General features: G+C 41.0%; 1 long non-coding RNA gene across 1 annotated transcript in view; it reads left to right on the top strand.

The window, feature by feature from the left end:
- Nucleotides 1-715: 715 nt before the first annotated feature.
- Nucleotides 716-20,650, top strand: part of LOC144301902 (uncharacterized) — a 34,776-nt gene continuing 14,841 nt past the window's right edge. Inside the window, exons 1-2 of the long non-coding RNA XR_013368805.1 lie at nt 716-890; nt 13,756-13,820. This is a non-coding gene — a long non-coding RNA (uncharacterized LOC144301902). The remainder of the gene's footprint in view (nt 891-13,755; nt 13,821-20,650) is intronic.

The following is a 20,650-nucleotide window of genomic DNA, read 5'->3' as shown; positions in this document are numbered from 1 at the left end:
TATTTCTGTATTTGTTTTTGGAGTCCATGTGAGCAGTCAGACATGTTTCACTTAGGCTTAGTTCCCTCGGTGCAGATGCACTTCCTTTTCCTCTTACCACTATCATGTTTTTCCAAGAACACCAGACTCCCTCCCCCAGGGTCCCCCAGTCCTCAGGACCAAATGTCTACTTTGCTGGGAAGTGTTATGTTCCATGTTAACAAAAATAGATGGGAAAGTCTGGGGTTGTGAGGAAAGATGAATTCTTGCCTTGAGTAGTGTTTTTCCATTCATTCATTCATTCATTCAGTTCATTCATTCATTCAGTGATCTGGTCTTTCAAGAATGCACATTCAGCTTTTTTTTTTTTTTTAAGATTTTATCTATTTATTCATGAGAGACACACAGAGAAAGGCAGAGACACAGGCAGAGGGAGAAGCAGGCTCCATGCAGGGACCCCGATGCTGGACTCCATCCCAGGACCCTGGGATCACTACCTGAGCTGAAGGCAGACACTCTACCACTAAGCCACCCAGATGCCCTTGCACATTCAACTTTTAACCACAGGTCAGCTGTGAACGAGACAGGCAGGGGCTCTCCACAAATAGTCCAGTGGAAAGGGGGTCATGAGGTAGATAATCACTTTATCATTTATTCCTTTACTAGGGGACACTTGCACTTTTGGTTGACACAACTCCATGGGAAGAAATGGAGAACACTGGGAAATATTTGCTGGAGGCCTTATCATCTCCTGGGAGGATCCTGTACTGTTTGGAAGGTTATTGTATGGGTAGAGTTCTAAAGGGCTGTAGCTATTTCATGGGAAGTAGAGTAAGTAAGCCCAGCTATTTTTAAGTCTGGAGAAGAGAAATGAACATGGCAGAAACTTGCACCTTTCTCCTCAGGGTCAGGTAAGAAAGAACTGAATTTCTGTTTCAGAAAGAGTATCTAGAAACTGAAAATTTTAGACCTCCTCCAGGGGGTGTTGGGTATCACGCTGCAGAGAGGCGTGCTGGATTGTGGGGAGAGCGTTGTGAGGTGGAGGAGTGGTGTCCTGAGCTCTGGGGTTCTCAGGTGGCATGAGGCCACTCCTGCGTGTCCCCATGGCTCTGTCATCAAAAAGTATTTAACCAGGCAACTTGAGCTTCAGCCGGTTGCAACGCTCGTTTCCTTTAAAATTTACCGCAGCTGGATCTTGCACTGTGTCTTTCTTAGAAGTATTTGATTTTTTTTTTCACAACATTTTCCATTTTTATCTGTTATGATCTATCTCTTCCTGTCATAGCCGGAAATGTGATACCAGGATTAGGCAACTCTCCCGTCTCTTTCTCTTGGGTAAAGTCTGAAACAGAATAACCCCACCCCATCTGTTATCTGTCCAACATTTTCTTGCTCTGTTTTACCAACCCTTTCTCATTTTGTTGGGGGGAAAACAATCCGTTTACTCTTAAAATTGATGTATTTGTCTAAAGTCTTCTTTTCAGAGCACCAATTCCTGTTGGTTTTTATGGGGTGATAAACCGTCCACACATCACAAGGCAATCTTGGCTTTCATTCTTGACTAATTAGGTTGGGTAATTTTGTAATTTTGTTTTGGAGGGGGGTACGGTTACCAGTTTTGTTTATACGAAAGTTCTGCTTATTCAAGTAACATTGATTTCCTGTTTAAAGTAGTAAATAGAAGAAGACAAGAAAGTAATGAATTGAGATTTTATTTTTAAGAGCCTGAAAAGCATGAAGAATCGTACAAGGAGAGGGAGAAATCAGGCCAAAGGGGGATGTTTACTGTAATGACACACAGCAGGACAAGAGGGGCGCCCCTGCCCATGTCCTGACCAAGAAAGATCTGCATGGGGCACTTCCCCTTCAGAAAGCAGCAGACAAGACCAGTGCTTTGGGAAGTATGCATTTAGGACAGTACAGCTATTGTCACATCCCCGATGCTAATATGGTGACTAAGATCGAGAACGCAGCTACTCGTCACATGTCACTTAAATCACTGAGCGGCCCAGCTTCCTCAAAGAGCTTGGGAAATGCTCTTCATTTCAGAAATAAAAACAACTGAAGACAAGCCCTGCCTGGATAGGAAAAGCTAATCCTTGGCATTCCTATTGACCCACTGGCACCTGTAGCTGGTTTTAGGGCTTTGCAATAAGCAGGGAAGGTTTCTGAGCTGTGAACACACAAGAAGGCTTTTGATCACCAGCTATTCAGTTAGGGCAACTAAGTGAAGCAGAGATCTGGTTCCACTTTAGTATTTTCTGTGCAGTGAATCCTGCAATAGAGATTAATAAACTATTAGGTTAATCCATTCATTAATAAAGCTATTACATTTCTGGAAGTTTCCAAAAGGAAATCGCTTTCGGGACGCAGTGTAGAAATAAATCTCTCCTTATGTTGCATTTTATTCCTTTCAGTCATGTTCTTCATTTTTAATTCAGATTCTTGCTAGAATAAATACATTGTGTGAAGCTTCCATCACACACCATTCTTTTTAATAAACACTTCAGGACAGTCTTAATTTGCACTGGATTGCAGGCTTGAATTTATAGATATGAATATGGCTCTGATTTACTAGGCAAACCGTTTTATTCGGGTTGTTTCTTTTTGAAAGCTTCGAAGTAGAAAAGTAAAAAAAAAAAAAAATGATGTCCGCTGGAATTCTTGCATCAGAGTAGTGAAATAGAATATTGGAAAGTAGAAACTTCTGTGGTTAATTTCTTCTGCATGAAATTAAAAATTTCAGTTTTTTTTTTTTTTCCTCCTCTGAAATTTTAGGAATTACCATGCTAAAACAGCAGTGCTTAAGGAGAATTTGATTAAACAGAGATTATCCTGCATTCTGAGATCCTTTACATTCCCAAGGAGCCTGGTCATCTTGCAGCTCTTATAGGAGACAAAGCCATGAACTTTTGGGGAGACAGCTACCCTGACCCAGAGAAGAGGCCTCTGTCCTCTTGCAAATCTAGAGGCCAGCTAGATTTGTTTAAGAAGTAAAAAGTCTAGGGCAAAATGGGTGGCTCAGTGGTTTAGCGCTACCTTCAGACCAGGGCCTGATCCTGGAGCCCGGGGATCGAGTCCCACGTCGGGCTCCCTGCATGGAGCCTGCTTCTCCCTCTGCCTGTGTCTCTGCCTCTCTCTCTGTCTCTCTCCTGTGTGTCTCTCATGAATAAATAAATAAACTCTTAAAAAAAAAAAAAAGTAAAAAGTCCGGGGGCACCAGTTGGCTCAGTCAGCTAAGCATCTGGCTCTTGATTTCGACTGACATCAGGATCTCAGGGTCATAAGATAGAGCCCTGAGTCTGGCTCTACCCTCAGCGGGGAGTCTGCTTGAGATTCCATCTCTCTCTTTCTCTCCCTCTCTCTCTCCCCTTCTCTCTTTGCCCCTCCCCCTACTCACATACTCTTTCTCTCTAAAATATGTAAATAAATCTTAAAAAAAAAAAAAGAAGTAAAAAGTCCGTTTTAACCACCTGCACAGCTTCAAAAGTTGTGAAATGCAAGAGCCTGTGAACACTGACTTCCCATCCTGGTTTCTAGGAAATGTTTTTGACTCATCAGAAGAAGACTGCATGATCTCAGTCTCTCTTCTACTTTCTCTTTCCCAGCTGCCTTCTCCCCCTAAAAAATTCCACACGGGGCCTAAGCTAGACCTCTCTGCTCTTAGGATCTTTACATGACTCTGATTTACATACTTGAAAGCTGTTCAGAGAGTGGAGCTCATGTGTTGCCATCACATAGCAAAACCGATAATCATGTGAGGGGATGGAGGTGTTAACCAGCCTTATTTTGGTTTCACGTTATATACGTGCATCACATTGTCACATGTGCTCTATGCCAATAACATTGCACTAAAGGTGGGAAAAATATAAAAGATTTCTCTTGCAGTATTTCTCTTTATTCCATCACATGGGCCTTTGAGGTTCCATCTGGAGGTTTAAAGCTTCCAAGTACGGCCCCACTGAAAGGATTTGGGGCTTTCCGACTTTCCTTCTTTGTCCGTGAGGGCAATGAACTGAAAGAGCCATGTAAGTGGTGATTATTGTCTTACTGAATGTTGACCCCGAAGTACTTAATAACAGTTGGGATGCTCGGAAAACATTGCCTCTCTAGGTAAATCTATTTGCTTGTTTATTTTCTGGAACATTCAGCCTTATGTGTGTCTGCTACATAGCTGAGTGGGGAGATGGGAGAAGGAAGGAATGAGAGAATTTTAAGGATGGGCTGAGGTTAGCATGTTTTGAGTCATTTACTTGATAGGGGTTGTATAGTTTCTCAATTCTGTTCACATGGTGGGGGGAGGACACATAGGAAATAAGGCAAGAATGTTTATATGAGAAAATTGGCCAGTTGGGTATTTTTTTCCATGATGTTGTACTTCTGTCTTAAGATGGTGTGTGAGCGTGTATGTGTGTCTGCATATGGGTGTGTGAGAGAGATGCACAAACACACACACACACACACACACACATACACACACACACAGAGATGGAGAGAGCCAAAGAATGGAGGAGAGAGGGTAGGAGATGCAGAGAAGAAGACAGACAGGCAAAGGGACAAACGAATGAATCCTTGTTTCATTGCAGGGGAAGAAATTGCTCTTAAATTTGTAGCAAAGACTGGTTAATTAACAGATTCAGGTGATTTTTTTTAAGATTTTATTTTGTTTATTTGAGAGGGAGAGAGAGAGAGAGAGAGAGCGTGTGCAAGAGCAGGGGGAGGTGCAGAGGGAGAGGGAGAAACAGACTCCTCACTGAGCAGGGAGCCTGACGCAGGACTCGATCCCAGGACCCTGGGATGACAACCTGAGCTGAAGGCAGGCACTTCACAGACTGAGCCACCCAGGTGGCCCAATGGACTCAAGTTTAAAAAGTGTAGGGAGGGGATCCCTGGGTGGCTCAGAGGTTTAGAGCCTGCCTTCGGGCCAGGGTGTGATCCTGGAGACCCAGGATCGAGTCCCACGTCGGGCTCCCTGCATGGAGCCTGCTTCTCCCTCTGCCTGTGTCTCTGCCTCTCTATGTCTCTCATAAATAAATAAAATCTTAAAAAAAAATAAAAAAATAAAAAGTGCAGGGAGAACAGAGTCTCAGTTCAGACACTGCATATGTGCTCACGCTCTAGGGAAGACAGGGAGATGGACGGCACTCTGGTGATTGGACAAGACCGTAATAGTTGGCAAGAGCTGTTTCTTACTTAATGATGTGCAAAAAGACTATTATGATTGCCCGTGGAATTGATACTTTATGAACATTCTCTTTTTCTGGTGATGGTGATTAATATTTGTTGAGCATTTGTTACATACCTGATACTAAGCACTTGATATCAGTTGAGTCATTTAAACCTCATAGCATCCCTAGCACTTTCCCTGTCCTCCCTCCCCAGTTCCTGTAGTGGAATTTTCTTTGATTTAATGATAAAGAAACAGAAGCCTGACAATAGTCAGCTGGGAGTGGAGGGGCAAGTTTGGGGCAGGGTGGGAGGGGCTGAACCAGGATTCAAACTCAAGCCCTCAGCCTCCCAGGCTGAGTTCCTGTCACCAAGCTATGCTGTCCTGAGCTCTGACGTCTTATCTCAATTTTGCTAATTGTAGGAAGAGGGGACTTTTATTGTCCTTGGTGACCGTTTATGATTTGCATTATAACATGGTTTGTGTCCTAGAGGAAGTTGTACTGAGGGGACTCCAGGTAACCCTGTCAAGATGTTGTGGCCATTTAAAGACAGAGGCAGCTCACATCTTTAGTAAGTAACGAATGGAAAATTTTATTTCCTATTTTAGGTCACTTCTCTAAGCTACAAGAGAGGAGTGGCACAAAAACTGCTATTGTGGGAGGTGTTTGAGATAAAAAGACGGTGTTCAAAAGCAAAGGGGGGTTTTGCGACATTAACGCTGTCTCTCCTCCCCAAGGGTAGTGCCAGCACTGGCTGCCAAAGGGCCAGGTCAGAAGCTGGCCAGGCCACATGCAGGTCTTTCTCCCGTGCACATTCCTCTGGGCCCTGTGGCAGAGGCAGTATTTTTGAAGCTTGGCTTCTCAGGCTTGGCTTTGTTTTGTCTTTGTTTTTTAAGATTATTTATTTATTTATTTAGAGAGTGTCCCTGTGAGTAGGGGAGGAGCAGAGGGAGAGGGAGAGAGAATCTCAGGCAGACTCTGCGCACTCAGCACCGAATCTGATGTGGAGATCAGTCTAATGACCCTGAGATCATGACCTGAGCTGAAATCAAGAGTTAGACTCTTAACCAACAGGTGCTAGGCAGACACCCCTCAAGCTTGGTTTTTCTGAATTTACTACCACACCTAGGAAATAGGGAAGGATGAGAAAGAACTTGGCAGCTCAGTGTACCCTGGGCATCTTGAAGTCTGTTTGCTTGTTTTTTTTGTTTTGTTTTGTTTTTGTTTTTTGTTTTGTTTTTGTTTTTGTTTTGTTTTGTTTTGTTTACCTCTTCTCTGTGCCCTGAAGGGGAGTCCTGTTGACATCAGAAATCTGTAGGCCATCCCTGATGCTATCCCTATAGCCTTGCTTGCATCTTTATAGATCTGGGGCTTTATAGAGCTTACAATGCAGTTTTCAGGATGTGTGAAGTGTGTTCAGAGAAACACCAGGCACTCAAGTCAGATGGGGTCAGACAGTTGCAATGCAGGCTCCCAGGCCTTTCCTTGCCCATGGAATCAGCACAGCAGAAGAGGCTCTTGGAGCATTGATTCTAAAACACCTCAAAGGATTCTTTACACAAGTCACCTTGTAAGCCATCTTTTTACAAGTTTGCTGGATCATAAGCACAGACTTCTTGGGTAACAATTATTAAATGTGTTTCTGTTCAAGGAAAGGTCTGTCTGTGGCAGGGTCAGTACCGGGGTCATATGCATTGATAACCATCTGCTCCTGCCCTGAGTAGAGCGCAAGCCGATCATGTGAAATTCATACATGTGTAAAATAAAGAGATGGACATGACTCAAAAATAGGACAGAGTCTCTCATTGTCCTCCTGTTGTACCTCAAGATTCTTGGAGTCTTGAAATAGTTTTTCCCTCATCAGATAAGTTTAAGTTGTCCTTTTGCTCTTTTACAGAGAATCTGATTCATAAACACTTATGTGAAACCTTTTGAAATAGTCTTTAATGAAAATCTGAGGTTTCCAAACTTTTAAAGAAATCGTTGTGTTTATAAAAGCTTAAATATTTGTAATTCCTTGTAGACAATATGGCAACTTTTGATAGCTTGAACTAAAGCGGCACTGACTTTGTGGAAAATTTCCACCAGGGTTGATAGTAGTTATCTCATTTGGGGATGGAGTGATTAAAAACATAAATTGAAGTGTTGTTTATTTTATTTATTTGGAAGAAAGAAACGTAGCCTTCCTAATGGCTGGTATTTTAATGAAAGGAATAGGTATTTTGAGAATTAAAACAAATTTTATTTAGTTATTTATTTATTTTTAAAAGATTTTATTTATTTACTCATGAGAGACACAGAGAGAGGCAGAGATATAGGCAGAGGGAGAAGGGAGCCTGATATGGGACTCAATCCCAGGACCCCAAGATCACGACCTGAGTGGAAGGCAGACACTCAACCACTGAGCCACCCAGGTACCCCAAAACAAATTTTAAAATATGTTTTTTGGAGATAGTCACAAAATGAGAGATTTTCATTGACACTGAAGGGTAATTGGAGAATGGTAGTAGCAAAGTTTTGGTTTCCCAGTAGGGATCCTGAACCTTTCTTTCTTTTTTCTTTTTTTTTTTTTTTTCCTTTCTTTGATTTGATGTTTTTTGTTTTGTTTTATTTTGTTTTTTAAATTTTTTTTAGAGAAGCTGGGAGAAGAGCAGAGGGAGAAGGAGAGAATCTTAAACAAGCTCCACACCCACTGCAGAGACTCAATCTCATGACCCTGAGATCATGACCTGAGCCAAAATCAAGAGTCGGATGCTTAAGGGACTGAGCCACTCAGGTGCCCCTGATTCAGTGTTTTAAGGGCCATCTCTGATCAGTCATTCTCCTGACACAGGCACCAAGAGTGTCAAACATAGTCACATCTGTGATGGTTACACTAGAGAAAGGGTATGTAGAAACCACCGTTGCTCAAAGCAAGAATCACCAAATGCGTCATATGATGTACTTACGGTACAAATATACCCATTGTTGACCTAAAGTTAAATTTTAACTGGCCATACTTCATATTCTTTTTTTTTTATTTGCTAAATGGGTCAACTCTACTCACTGGAAAAAGGAAATAACATTTTAAGAAAAGCAGTAGAAGATGCTCATGTCTCACTGTGATTACCCACATCACCTTCCTGCTTACAGAAGGGCTCTGGGTTGCCAGCCCCTGCTATCACAGGCTGCTGCCCACCCCCCTTCCCAGCTGTTCTTGGGAGCATGGCTTTTTCAGGTTTTCCAGCTTGTCAGTGGTTGGGGATTGGCCCTTTGGAAAAAACCCAGGATTACAGCACTGGTTAGTGAGTCTGTTTCTCTAGGGTCAAGTCAACTCAGGGTTCCTGCCTCTCTACACCATAAAAGCTTTTGCCCACAGAGGCTCATGGTGGACCCCAGGCCTGTGTATCCTTCCTTACACACACCAGCAGGTGTACACACTCACATCTCTCTGTGCAGTTTCTTGGATAATGTATTTACTTACCACGTTATTGATTAGACGCATGGCTAATACACTTTTCCTACATTGTCTCATTTAATCCTACATCAGTCTTATGAGGACAATATCATTTTCTCTCAATTTTTTGAATGAGAAATTAAGGCTTAGTATGGATGAGTAATATGCCCAAAGTTTGTACTGATTCACAGAGAACACCTACTAAGCCCATGCTCTTACCTCTTCCCTGCTGTCCTACCCTCTTCTATTCTCCCTACATCCCCTCCCCATTGTGTATCTCATGTCAATCAAAAAAGGATCGTAAGGATTTGCTATGAGATGAAGAGATGTACTGGACTTTGGGGTTGTGCTGTCTCAGTGAGCTGTATTGTCAGTGGGCAAGTTACTAAATCTCCCTGAGACTCAGTTTTCCTAATCGTTAAAATTGGGAAACCAACATTGACTGCCTAAGTTTGTTGGGATGAGGTGAGGAAGAAAGAACCAAAGAAAGAATAGAAAAAGAAAAAAAAAAAAACATAGAAGAAGGTGTGGAGGTTAATTGTCCCAGGGAGCTGGGGTGAGGTGGTAAACCTGAGCCTAATTTTTATGTATGAGTTCTGTCGGAAGCCCAGGCAATGAAGCAGAGCAGGAGAAGCACTGGTGGCTTTCAGGGGGAACACGCAGGGCCCTTGTGGAAGTGGTGTAGGCAACAGCCCCTGTGGCTCTTCATTCACCATGGGAAGACGAAGGTCAAGGCTCAGTAATCCTGAGAATTACTTGAAACTCTGGTTCATAACTAAGCAATATTTATGTTCTTTGTAGGATATACAGTTGCTTTTCTGGGCGTCCCTTGGGGAAAGACAGTCTCCATCATTTACTTTAATTTTTTTTTTTTCTGAAAAACAAAACAAAACAATCTGAAGTCATACTTAAAGGCAGGGATTTCTGGACTCATACAAAATGTTCTATGATTACAATTCTCTGAGTAGCTTTGGGTGGACCATGCCCATCGCTCTGGGCCTTTCTTTCCCATCTTTACAGAAAATGGACTAACTCAAGAATTCCATAAACTATACTTGGCATTTCCCTATGCCTTGTCCTGTGCCCCACGCCTGTCCATGGGAGGATGGGGAGGGAGACAGGGATCACATAACCCAGTACACATTAATAGTGTTTATCAGATGGTCCACGTACTATGAAGAAAACAATGTCGTGTACTAGAAGAAAGTATGATGGGAGCTGGACAGCCAGGAAACAGGGCCAGGCATATCATGGGAGGCTTCTCAGAGGTGGTGACATTTAGGGGGCAATTTGCATAAAGTGAAGGAACCATTCAGAAGAGTGAGCAAGAATCATGTCACAGGTGACCCCTTAGAGAGTTATCTGAACAGAATGCTACGGAAGGAAGTAGAGGCAGGGAGGAATTTGAATTTCCTTAGGAAATGTGAAAGCCACAAGAAGATGCCTCTATTAGGTCCTTATCTTCAGCTCACAAATACCTTTGGACTTCTCCACATTTTATGTGTATCAGAGATGCAGTGTGTGTGTGTGTGTGTGTGTGTGTGTGTGTGTGGTACTTTCTAATGGGATGTTGGATGAGGTGTGGCCTCATGAGGAGACAGAGGAGAGGCCCAGGAAAATACAACTCAGGAACAAAAAATCTATAGAAGAGGCTCAGCTTGTTCTATTCACAGATCTTTGGGACAGGAGGCACTCTGCATGCCATGCAGGGCCACGTAGGGCAGACACTGCACACCATGCAGGGCCATGTAAGGTAGACGCCATGTGGGGTAGATGTAAGGCAGGGCAGGGACAACAGTTGAATAATCTAGTCAGAGGAGTGACCATTTTCAGGGGACATTAGAGAACAAATAGTGCACAGAAATGGTCCTGGATATGAGAGAGAAGGCAGGACAGGTGCAGAAGGTAGAAGCAGCAGCACCGCGCAACCAAGGAAGGAGCAGGAGGGATGGGGTCTGGCTGCACAGACGCCAAGGGAGGAGCAGTATGAAATGGAATCAAGGCTCAAGAGTCTGGGAAGAATTAGAAACAGGAATGCAAAAAGATGTTTTTTTTTTTTTCAGATGAATACAATAGTCCCTCTCTTCTCCTGGCTTGGTTTTCCCTGGTTTCGGTTACTCAAGGTCAACCCATCTGGAAGCAGATGACCCTCCTTCGGACATGTCTTGGAAAGTCAGTGGTAGCCTAAGCTGGGTCACAGAGCCTACCTCAGCCACCTCCTTCATCTCATCACGTAGGTCCTTTATCATCAGCACAGGCAGGGTGAGGACAGTGCAGTGAGATATTGGGAGAGTGACCATACCCACGTAACTTTTATCATAGGATATTGTCGTAATTGTCCTATTTTATTATTACTGATTGTTGCTCATCTTTTCTGTGCCTAATTTGTAAATTAAACTTTATCACAGGTACCTATAGGAAAAAAAACATAACATGCTTATGGTTTGGTACTATCTGAAGTTTCAGGCACCCACTGGGGGTCTTGGAAGAAATGCCTGGAGGATGGGATGCCTGGGTGCCTCAGGGGTTGAGCATCTGCCTTTGGCTCTGGTCATGATCCCAGGGTTCTGAGATCGAGCCCCACATCGGGCTTCTCCTTCTGCCTGTGTCTCTGCCTTTCTCTCTCTCTCTCCCTCTCTCTCTCTCATGAATAAATACATAAATGCTTTTAAAAAATGCCTGGAAGATCAGGGGAACTCTTGCAGCAAGGGCCAGTTTGCCTCCCCTCACATGGCCCACTCACCTCCCTGGTGCTTTCTGCGTGTGCAGGGACCTGGCACGTGACATGTGGCAGAAATGGGTATTTTTCTCGGGTCTTTGCTGTATCTGCTGCAGCAGCCTTGACGTCATGGTGTGCTCTGGGCCCTTTCATGACACATAGTGACACAGCGGCCCCCACATGGACGGCAGAAGGGCTTTCATCAGACAAAGGCTTACCCAAAGTGCACCACGGCTTTATGCACTTGCAAAAATCTGCAAATTTTGAAATACTTGAAGAGTTTAGGAGAAATGACAAGAAGTACTGCTTCTTAATTCAGAGAGGCATTGACACAGTGTGATTCACCTGTGGCATTGTACAGCATACCTTGTTTGCTGTGTATTTGCTAACAGGATAGAAGTTAAGATGTTAACCACAGGGAAAGAACAGCCAACACCACCAAACTCACATCGATACAAAGGGAATGAGTCACTTGTCACTTGTCTTTGGTGTTCCTGCTCTATTTTAAATGAATTCCCCATAGTGTAATTAAAAAAAAAACCAAACTATTGATATGAAGAGGATGTGGTTAATTCAAATTAATCGGGACTGATGAGATTATTCATGGAAATCCAAGTGATATGGCACAGTGATTTGTCAGAGGCCCTGCTGACAAATTTATCATTTGCCCAGTCTCAATGACCTTTAAGTTGGGATTTTCTAATCAGCTGGGTTTATTTTTCTTTCATCTGTGAAGAGTGTAGTTTCAGTGATGTTTTGAAGTGATACCTTTATTCAGTCGCATCAAGGAACAGTAATCAACATGGCAGAGATGACTTGGAGGTGGCACCTTCTCTTCTTTTGGTAGAAGCATAAGAAAAGAGACACTCTTGTGATCCAGGTCTTATCAAGGACACTTGTGGTTCCCCTGCACCCTCATTGGCACCTCACCCTGGTCCCTGGTCCCAGCTCTCCTGAAATGAGCTACCCTGACCACGTAGTATGTATGTTTGCCTATGTTTTCTATACTTAAATAATGCAAATATGAAATGGTAGAATCTGCACACACAGGAGGGTGCACCTTTGCGGTGTAGCTGTCTGATACGCTGAAGGGTATTGAGCAGCTCCCTGGCCTACACCCACTAGATGCCAGCAGCATCCTTTCCTCAGTGTTGACAACCAAAAAGTTTCTCCAGACGTTGTCGTATGTCCCATTGCAGAAATCAGTCCTGATTGGAAACCACTGATACAAAGGCTTAGTTTTCCAACTTTTTTTTTTTTCCACACAAGGAATCATTTTGCACACTTTTCTTCATCTTGCTGTTCCTAATCAGAAGTCACTGAGACATTTCTTTCAAATCATCTGGTATAATGCTCTTGGATTACTTCTAAGGAGTGCTTAACATTCTGTGGGGTAGACTGTCCCATAACCCTACTCCACCACTCTTTTTTTTTTTTTTTTTTAAATTTTTATTTATTTATGATAGTCACAGAGAGAGAGAGGCAGAGACACAGGCAGAGGGAGAAGCAGGCTCCATGCACCGGGAGCCCGACGTGGGATTCGATCCCGGGTCTCCAGGATCGCGCCCCGGGCCAAAGGCAGGCGCCAAACTGCTGCGCCACCCAGGGATCCCCCTTTTTTTTTTTTTTTAATTTTTATTTATCCACCACTCTTTTATCCATGGATATGAACGTGTTTCCCAGTTCTTGGTTCCTAAAAGCAGCACCGCAATGAGCACCTTTGCACTTTTACAAATTCCCAGAAATGGAATTGTGGCACATGCATTTTTAATTGTAATAGATATTGCCAGATTGCCTGATGATGGCACTTGAAGAAAACTTTAAGAACGATAAATGGTAAGAGACTGATATTATTCTAAAACTCGATGAACAAGTCCAGATAAAAGTAATTATTTAAGAGATTTTTTCATAGCATGAAAAGAAATATGAGCAAATTAGAAAAATCTACCTCTTCCTTGTGTTAAAAGTTACAACTATTTTTTTTCAGGAGGAAGTTTAATTCTTTTTTCACTTCAATTATTGGATCATTCAAATGTCCTGCTTGTCAAGATTTTTTGAGTGAAGACATGAATTAAAATAACCGTGAAAGAAAGCTTATAGGTCTGGAGTGTTACTTTTTCTGCAACCAATGTAACCCAAGTTAAATATTTCAAGGCCAGAAATGAAAACGGCAGAGGGAGACTAGGAAAAATTGTCTTAAGAAATAGAATAATAAAACATACCTATGAGTTTCCTTAGCATTAACGGTTACCTGAAACTCCTCAAGTAGCCTCACTAATCAATCATCCCTGTCTGAGTAATATGTAATATTTAATCAATATTCAATGATTGATGAAAATAGTTCTCTGATAGTTTGGATGTTTTCATATGCTCCTTTATTCCCTAGTCCACAGGTCAGGAAAGGCTTTAAGCAACATGGTTTTTCATTTGTCTCACTTTTCTCCCCTTTACAGACTTATCTGGTGAAAGAAAAAAAGCTAAAGGTGGCTTCTGAATTCTGAGATCTCATTGTCTAGTGGTAAGGAAATTCAGATGTTTCTTTTAAAATACTTGATGGTCTCATTGAGTCTGATGTCGGAGGATGTTCTTTCTGATGGGTAGTGGTTCTGCAGGTGGATACCATCTTCCCTAGGTGGACGCTGCTGGATCCTTCTCATTATTTGTAGTGTATGCAGAAGGGAGACTAGTACCCTTTAACATTAATCAAAATGCGTCTCTTCTCTTTGTTAAGTTTACTTAAAAAAATAGACAACTAATGCATGTAGGTTGAAAACTTTAAGTTTTGGGTTGTGCTTCTCAGCTATAATGTATCAAGGAGTATTGGATCTGGAGCTGGGAGTCTGTGCTAAGTCTTTGGGCTTTTCCTTGAAGACTTGCTCTCACAGGAAGATTTTGTTCTGTCACTTTTGCTCCTGTGGTGTACTTAGACTTCTCTAATTCCTGTTTTCTCCTAATTAGTGTGGTTCTATTTATGTCACCCCCATTTTTTTCTGTTCTGTGCCAAGTGACAATGCAATGATTGTTGTATTTTTGTGTGATCCCTAGCATACCATTTACAAATAGTTTTGATTGAAAATTATAAATTATATCACAAAATCATGGAATATTTAGAGAATAGGGCATTTGAAAAACTTTCCTCCAATTATTTCCAAATAACAGTTGTTATTGGTTTGCTATCAATTTAATATACTTTCTTTTCATATTACACATCCAATCTAAAATTCTGACTTTAAATAACTTATCCTGTAACAGTGTAAGACATGCAAACTTGAAAAAGCACTCAAAGCGATTAAATGAAATGTATGTATCTCTTCCTCTGTCCATTGGCCCATGACAACTATTTCCCTTCCAAGGAGACATCTGGTGTTTCTGGTTTTCTAATTTACCAGACCCTTTAAATTATTTGCATTGTTTATGATCTGTTTCTATATTAAGCAGTGATTTGTTGAGTCTCCTTATGCATGTGTTGTTTCTCATTTGGGTGAGTATTTGGATTGATAGTAAAAGGCTACTATTGAATATCTAAAGTAAAACAACCTGACTCGATCATGTATTACACAGGGGGGAAGAGTAAATGGAGGGCACCTTCTATCAAAACAAAAAGCACAGCTGATTTGATATAGAGTGCGGAAGCACCAAATCCAGGGACTGGTGGATGCTGAGGTGGAAGTGCTGAGGGATTAGATGACCCCTAGCTGTGGAAGGCTGGCAGGTTGGGTAAGCCTGTTGCTATGGCTCTAAGAAGTGGGGTTATGAAATCTGATTTTCACTGATCCCTTGCGATGGCTTTGAAAAAGGTTGGAGTGGCGACTTGTTTGTGCCTTGGGGCTATGGTCACTGAACAGTCATTGTTTTTCTTTCTTGACTTTGGAGTACAGGAGCTTTAAATTCTCTGTGTGTGAGAAATGCATGGAATGGAATTGCTGGGTCAAACAGTCTGTGCATCCTACATTTTGACTGACTTTCATGGAGGTTTACCAATTTACACTCCAATCAGCAATGGGTGGCAGTGCTCATTTTCCCACAACACAGTGTGTCATCAAGGTTTGATCTTTGCTAACCTGATGGGTGAAATACAATATTTTCTTGAAGTCTTGACTTGCCTCTTAGTATGAGGGAAGTAGAGAAACTTTGTACATGATTAAAAGTTATTCTGTTTTATTTTCTATAAATTTCTACCAGCATCTACAAATTCTCAATGAAGTTCTTAATACTGATTTTAAAAACTCTTCACATATTAATTAGTTCTTTACATTAAGATTTGTAAATATTTTCCCTGTGTGTTCCTTGTATTTTGATTTTGTTTGTGATGTTCAAATGGGGGAGAAGGGTATATAAAAACATGTTATATAAAAAGATGCTTTTCCATCACTGGATTGACCAATATTTTATTGTCTTTTAGGTTTTATATCCTAGTTAGAAAGACTTTCCATTTTGAGACTATAATATTTTTCTATGCTTTCTCCTAATGCTTTTATGATTTAATTTTCATTCATCCTTCTGGACTTTATATTGGTTGTAAGTATGGGAGAGGAATATACTTTTTTAGGGAGCTACTTAGCTGCCCTAACACTATTTATTGGATAATATGTATTTCCCCATTAATTTGAATGACCATCTTTGCCCAAAACTAAGTTTTCATAAATATGTTGATTTATGTCTGACTTTTGTCCTTTGATCCATTGATTTACATATTGACGTTTCTACTTAATATGATATTTCTGCATTTTTCTGTTTGTTAATTCAACTTCTTGCTTATCATGGTAGTATTTATATTAAATGAACATTCTGTAATTACTCAATGACCTTCCTTCTTATTGCCCTCCATTTAACATTGTAGGAACTTCGGTTACAAATCAACAGGTTGATCACCAAATCTTCACATCTGTTTATTCCATAAACAACCATTTGTGAGCGCTCTTCTTTCAGCCTGCCCTTACCCAGTCACCATTTTATATCTGCTAATGGATGTTTCAAGCACCCAGCATTCTACCTTTTACATCACAAGAGAACCTGTTCCCATGAACATGTTCCCAAACAACATTTAGATCTTTGAGTGAGCTGGTAAGGAAAGGCTGACCAAAATTCATCAACGACCAGGTATCTGTCATGAAATGTGAAAGAAAAATCTGCTGAGTCTTTACATTTTACCATTGAACTAGGACATCTAAAACTTAAAGAGAAATACGATACTCAGTTCCAATTGCTGCTTGAAAATAGCTGGCTACATGACTTCATTTTCTTAAGAACGTGCTTGCACTAAAATCAGTTATATTTTTTTTGTGAATGAGTCAGAAAACCTGAGCCATCACAGTGCCAAACTTCTAAGTATGTGTAGGTGTGTGTAGGAGAGAGAGAGAGAGAGAGAGAGAGAGAGAGAGAATTTGTGTGTATACATTCCCTAGAGAAAAACACTAACATCTATATGCTTCCCTAGGTCTGTTCTAACTTTTATTTGTCATACAAGAGATTCTATTGATTTATATTGAAAAAGAGAAGAGTGTTACTAGTTATTCCTTTCCATGGACACTGAAATAAGTTCCAAAGCAGAAACAAATTCCTTTTTTCTGGACATCAGTTTATTTCACTGCTTAGGAATGGACACATCTGCCTATTCCTCTCTAGGTATTAAGTAGTTTTTCAAATTTATTTTAAAACACACTGGTTAACACTTTTATAGGGGGCTGTTACTTAAACAAAAAGAGAATTCCTCTTATGATGCCAAAGTCTCCACTGGCTATAACTCATTATTCTTCTTATACTGAATGAATAGGAGCTATTGACCACAGATAGTCAAAATTACTCACCCAAGGTCATATGACAAGTCACTGGTGAAAAAAGAAGAGATGGGTAAGATAAATGTCACCATCCTAATAACAAGTCTTATGCGCATGAGATAATCATTATGAATCAGCATAGACTCAGTAGACTCCAGCAAGCACCACCACATATGGCTGTTTAAATTATTTCTTGTTACAGAATTTAAAAAAAGAGAAGAATAAAGAATAAAGAATGACTGGTCAGGTGACTGGTTATAGATTGAAAAAATGACTGGTCTCCCCCTTTGTTTCTGCCTTAGGTGAGCATCATCATTCTTGCTAAACTCAGAAAAAAAGTCATCCCCTTCCTTGTATGCTATATTCTCTTTCCAATGAGTTGCTAGATGGGGAGCAATGGAATGTGGGGATCCAGAAGATACTCATAGACTCTATGTGGGAACTTCCTGGTCTCCACAGCCAATACTTTTATAATACCAGACCGTAATTTCTATGATAGTCAATGATAACTCAAAGTGGAGAATCTCCTTAAATTTTATGGGAGATGATGTTGGCCAAACTCCTTCCAGTGAAATAAAATACGGTAGTGCTTGAATAAGGGAAACATTCCTTTGTGTGTATTGCGGGGGGTGGGGGGCTTGGGGGTGGTGGTGGAAAAGAGGACACAAAGTAGATCTTAAATAGAGCTGCCTTAAAATCCCCATTTTGACCCATCACAGAGAAGACTCCCATTGGTCTGGTCCTTTAAGATTCCATTTCTGAGGCTGGGTCCAGAGCTGCCATCTAGAACTAGCTTGGGGAGGTCTAGGTGAGAGTGCATCCTCTTTAGGTACTCTCTGAAATCAACATAAACTTCTCCCTAAAAGGTTGAAAATACAGGTGAAATTCAGAAGCGAGGCCAAACTAATTCTCCATGGCAATGCTTTCTCAAAGTTTTCTAAGAATGCTTAATTCTGAGCCTCACCTTCAGGGTCTGAGTAGGTAGTGTGAGGGCGCATTTTGGTAATCTCTATTTTATCAAGTACCCAAGATGATTGCCTTGAAGACTGATATTCTGTTGCACACCACTCTTTGGGACTGAATCTGATCACAACCCTATAATAGGATAATATGGCCCAAATAATAATGACAATTGATTCCTTTCCAGGTGATTGTTTAAATTTAGTCAAGATCACACATTATGGATTTGTACATCAGTTTGCTGCTTTATGTATATAAATACATGCAGGCAAATACCATGCATAATGCTGTGGGGGGATTTATTTGATATATTGTTTTTTAGGAAAAAAACCAATTTCTTGAGATTTGATGAGAGTTCATTTACAGTTCTTAGTTTTCCTAGAGAAATTGGAGGGGGCTACTGAACAGTCTACCTTAACACCAAAAAGGGCAAAAGTACAGAATGAAAGCCAAACAATGATTTCATTATACAAATGAAATGGGAAAATGCAGTGAAATTCTATCCATCCCTGAGGACTGACTCCACTTAGAGGTTAGAAGAGCAGCTTGGAGTGATCTCACACTTAGGGGCTCTATAACCATCACTCCGGAGCCGTCGTAGCAGGGTTATGACTAAGGATGGAAGAATCATCCCATAAAGTTGTGAGCTTTAATGACACTTCTGTTGAGTACATAAGAAATAAAATAGATAATCAATCCATATGGCCCATCCCCTGGTGAATAGTGAACAAGGGGTAACTAAATAGGTAAGCATCAGCAGTGAAAATCAAATAGGAGCGTCGATAATGGGTGTGAGTTCAGTTTTAGGGACAGACTGTTAGTACATTAGGTGATGTCACAGAATATCCATGATAAAGATATCACGAGGAACAGGCTCAGGAAAGTTTCAAACTCAATAAAGAATGTTTCTGTGAGTTTTCCTGGTTCATCCAGCCTAGTAGTGTTCAGGGATTTTCCACGTTAAAACACGCTTCCTGACATCCAGATTAGGAAACTGAGTCTTGTTGAGGTGAAAGGATGCCCAGATGTTTACCATCAGAGCCTCTCAGACAGCTTCTCATTCAACACTTCAACCTAGTCGCATTTATGGAGGACGGTCCCCATGGCAAGTGCAGTATCAAGGGTGTCAAGACAAGCAAATGACATTTAACAGTCAACTGGCGCATGGCAGCTTCGCGACCCCTTTCTGTGTCTCAATTGCTCTTTGGTCTTCAGCAAGTCTGGGATGGGTGCACTGGAAAGACTTTGAAATTAATATGAAATTTTCACTATTAAAATTAAGTCAGTGCAATAGCTTTGACAGATACCTGGGGAAGCAAACATCTTTTTTGAAAGCAAGGAGCTCTGGATTATGTTGCTTCACTCCACAGGATAGCCGCACACAACTGACGTAATAGAACTTGGCCAGCAAACCATTGCTCAATGCACAATAGATTGCTAATTACTCGTGGAGACATACTTTTTGAACAAGAACGGCACATTTTAATTGCCTTTTAGTGAGATGCTTTGCCTTTTTTATCTCTCCCACCTAGATCCCATCAGCACTTACCCCAGTGCTGGTGTGAGTTTTAATAGATTCGTAATAGAAACATTTATGTATTAATAATAATAAAGATAAATTATGTTTGCAAGTGCTTTCCTCTACATTTCTTCTCCCCAACAACTCTAGGGGATATGCTGAGGAAGTGTTGTTATCTCTGCTTTAGTGATGAAGAAACCAGAACATGGTGAAGTCAGGATGTTTTCCAAACTTTCAGGGGTGAATTAAGACTCAAGCTCTGGTTTGTTTACTTGACATCCTGCTGCGGATTTTAATAAGTGAAGCTTGCTGTAACAAAATGCTCAGTGCTAAGGCAAGAAGACATGGCCACTCGCCTGGTCACTTCTGTCCCTGCTAGTTATGTGTTCTTAAACTCCAGACACTTAATGTATTCACCTTTAAAGTGACAAAAGTAATAGCTCTTCTATTATAAAACTCTGGTAAGGATCTATTGAGATAATGCATGAGGAATCGCTTTGAGATCTGAAGAGTTCGCTCTTTGCCTAGAGTCCTTGAATGGACCTCTACGGGTCTACAAAACCTTCAACTTTATGCAAAATTCAGTCCTTCTTTGCATATAATGCACTTTTCTCAGGGAAAATTCTGAAGTTTTAAAAGATTTTCAGAGATTTCTGTGATTAAAAAAGAATGAGGGGGATCCCTGGGTGGCGCAGCGGTTTGGCGCCTGCCTTTGGCCCAGGGCGCGATCCTGGAGACCCGGGATCGAATCCCACGTCGGGCTCTCGGTGCATGGAGCCTGCTTCTCCCTCTACCTATGTCTCTGCCTCTCTCTCTCTCTCACTGTGTGCTTATCATAAATAAAAAAAAAAAAAAAAAAAAAAGAATGAGAATTACTGCCACAAAACATCATGCAAAATACTGTTATGAAAACACATCTATTTTGATAGTGTATTCTTTTTAAAAATGTGGGAAATATAGAAAGTAATAGTCATCTGAAAACATACTATTTAGAAAAAAATCTATATTCATAATAAAATTTTGTCTGATATTACCTTTCAGGTTTTTTTTTCCCAATAAATTGAAAAGTAAAAAAAAAAGTTTTTGTGGCAG

Source organism: Canis aureus, chromosome 30 (genome assembly GCF_053574225.1).
Source record: "Canis aureus isolate CA01 chromosome 30, VMU_Caureus_v.1.0, whole genome shotgun sequence".
Taxonomy (NCBI): Eukaryota; Metazoa; Chordata; class Mammalia; order Carnivora; family Canidae; genus Canis; species Canis aureus.
The sequence above is the reverse complement of the archived record's forward strand: the minus strand, read 5'-3'. Positions and strand labels throughout refer to the sequence as shown.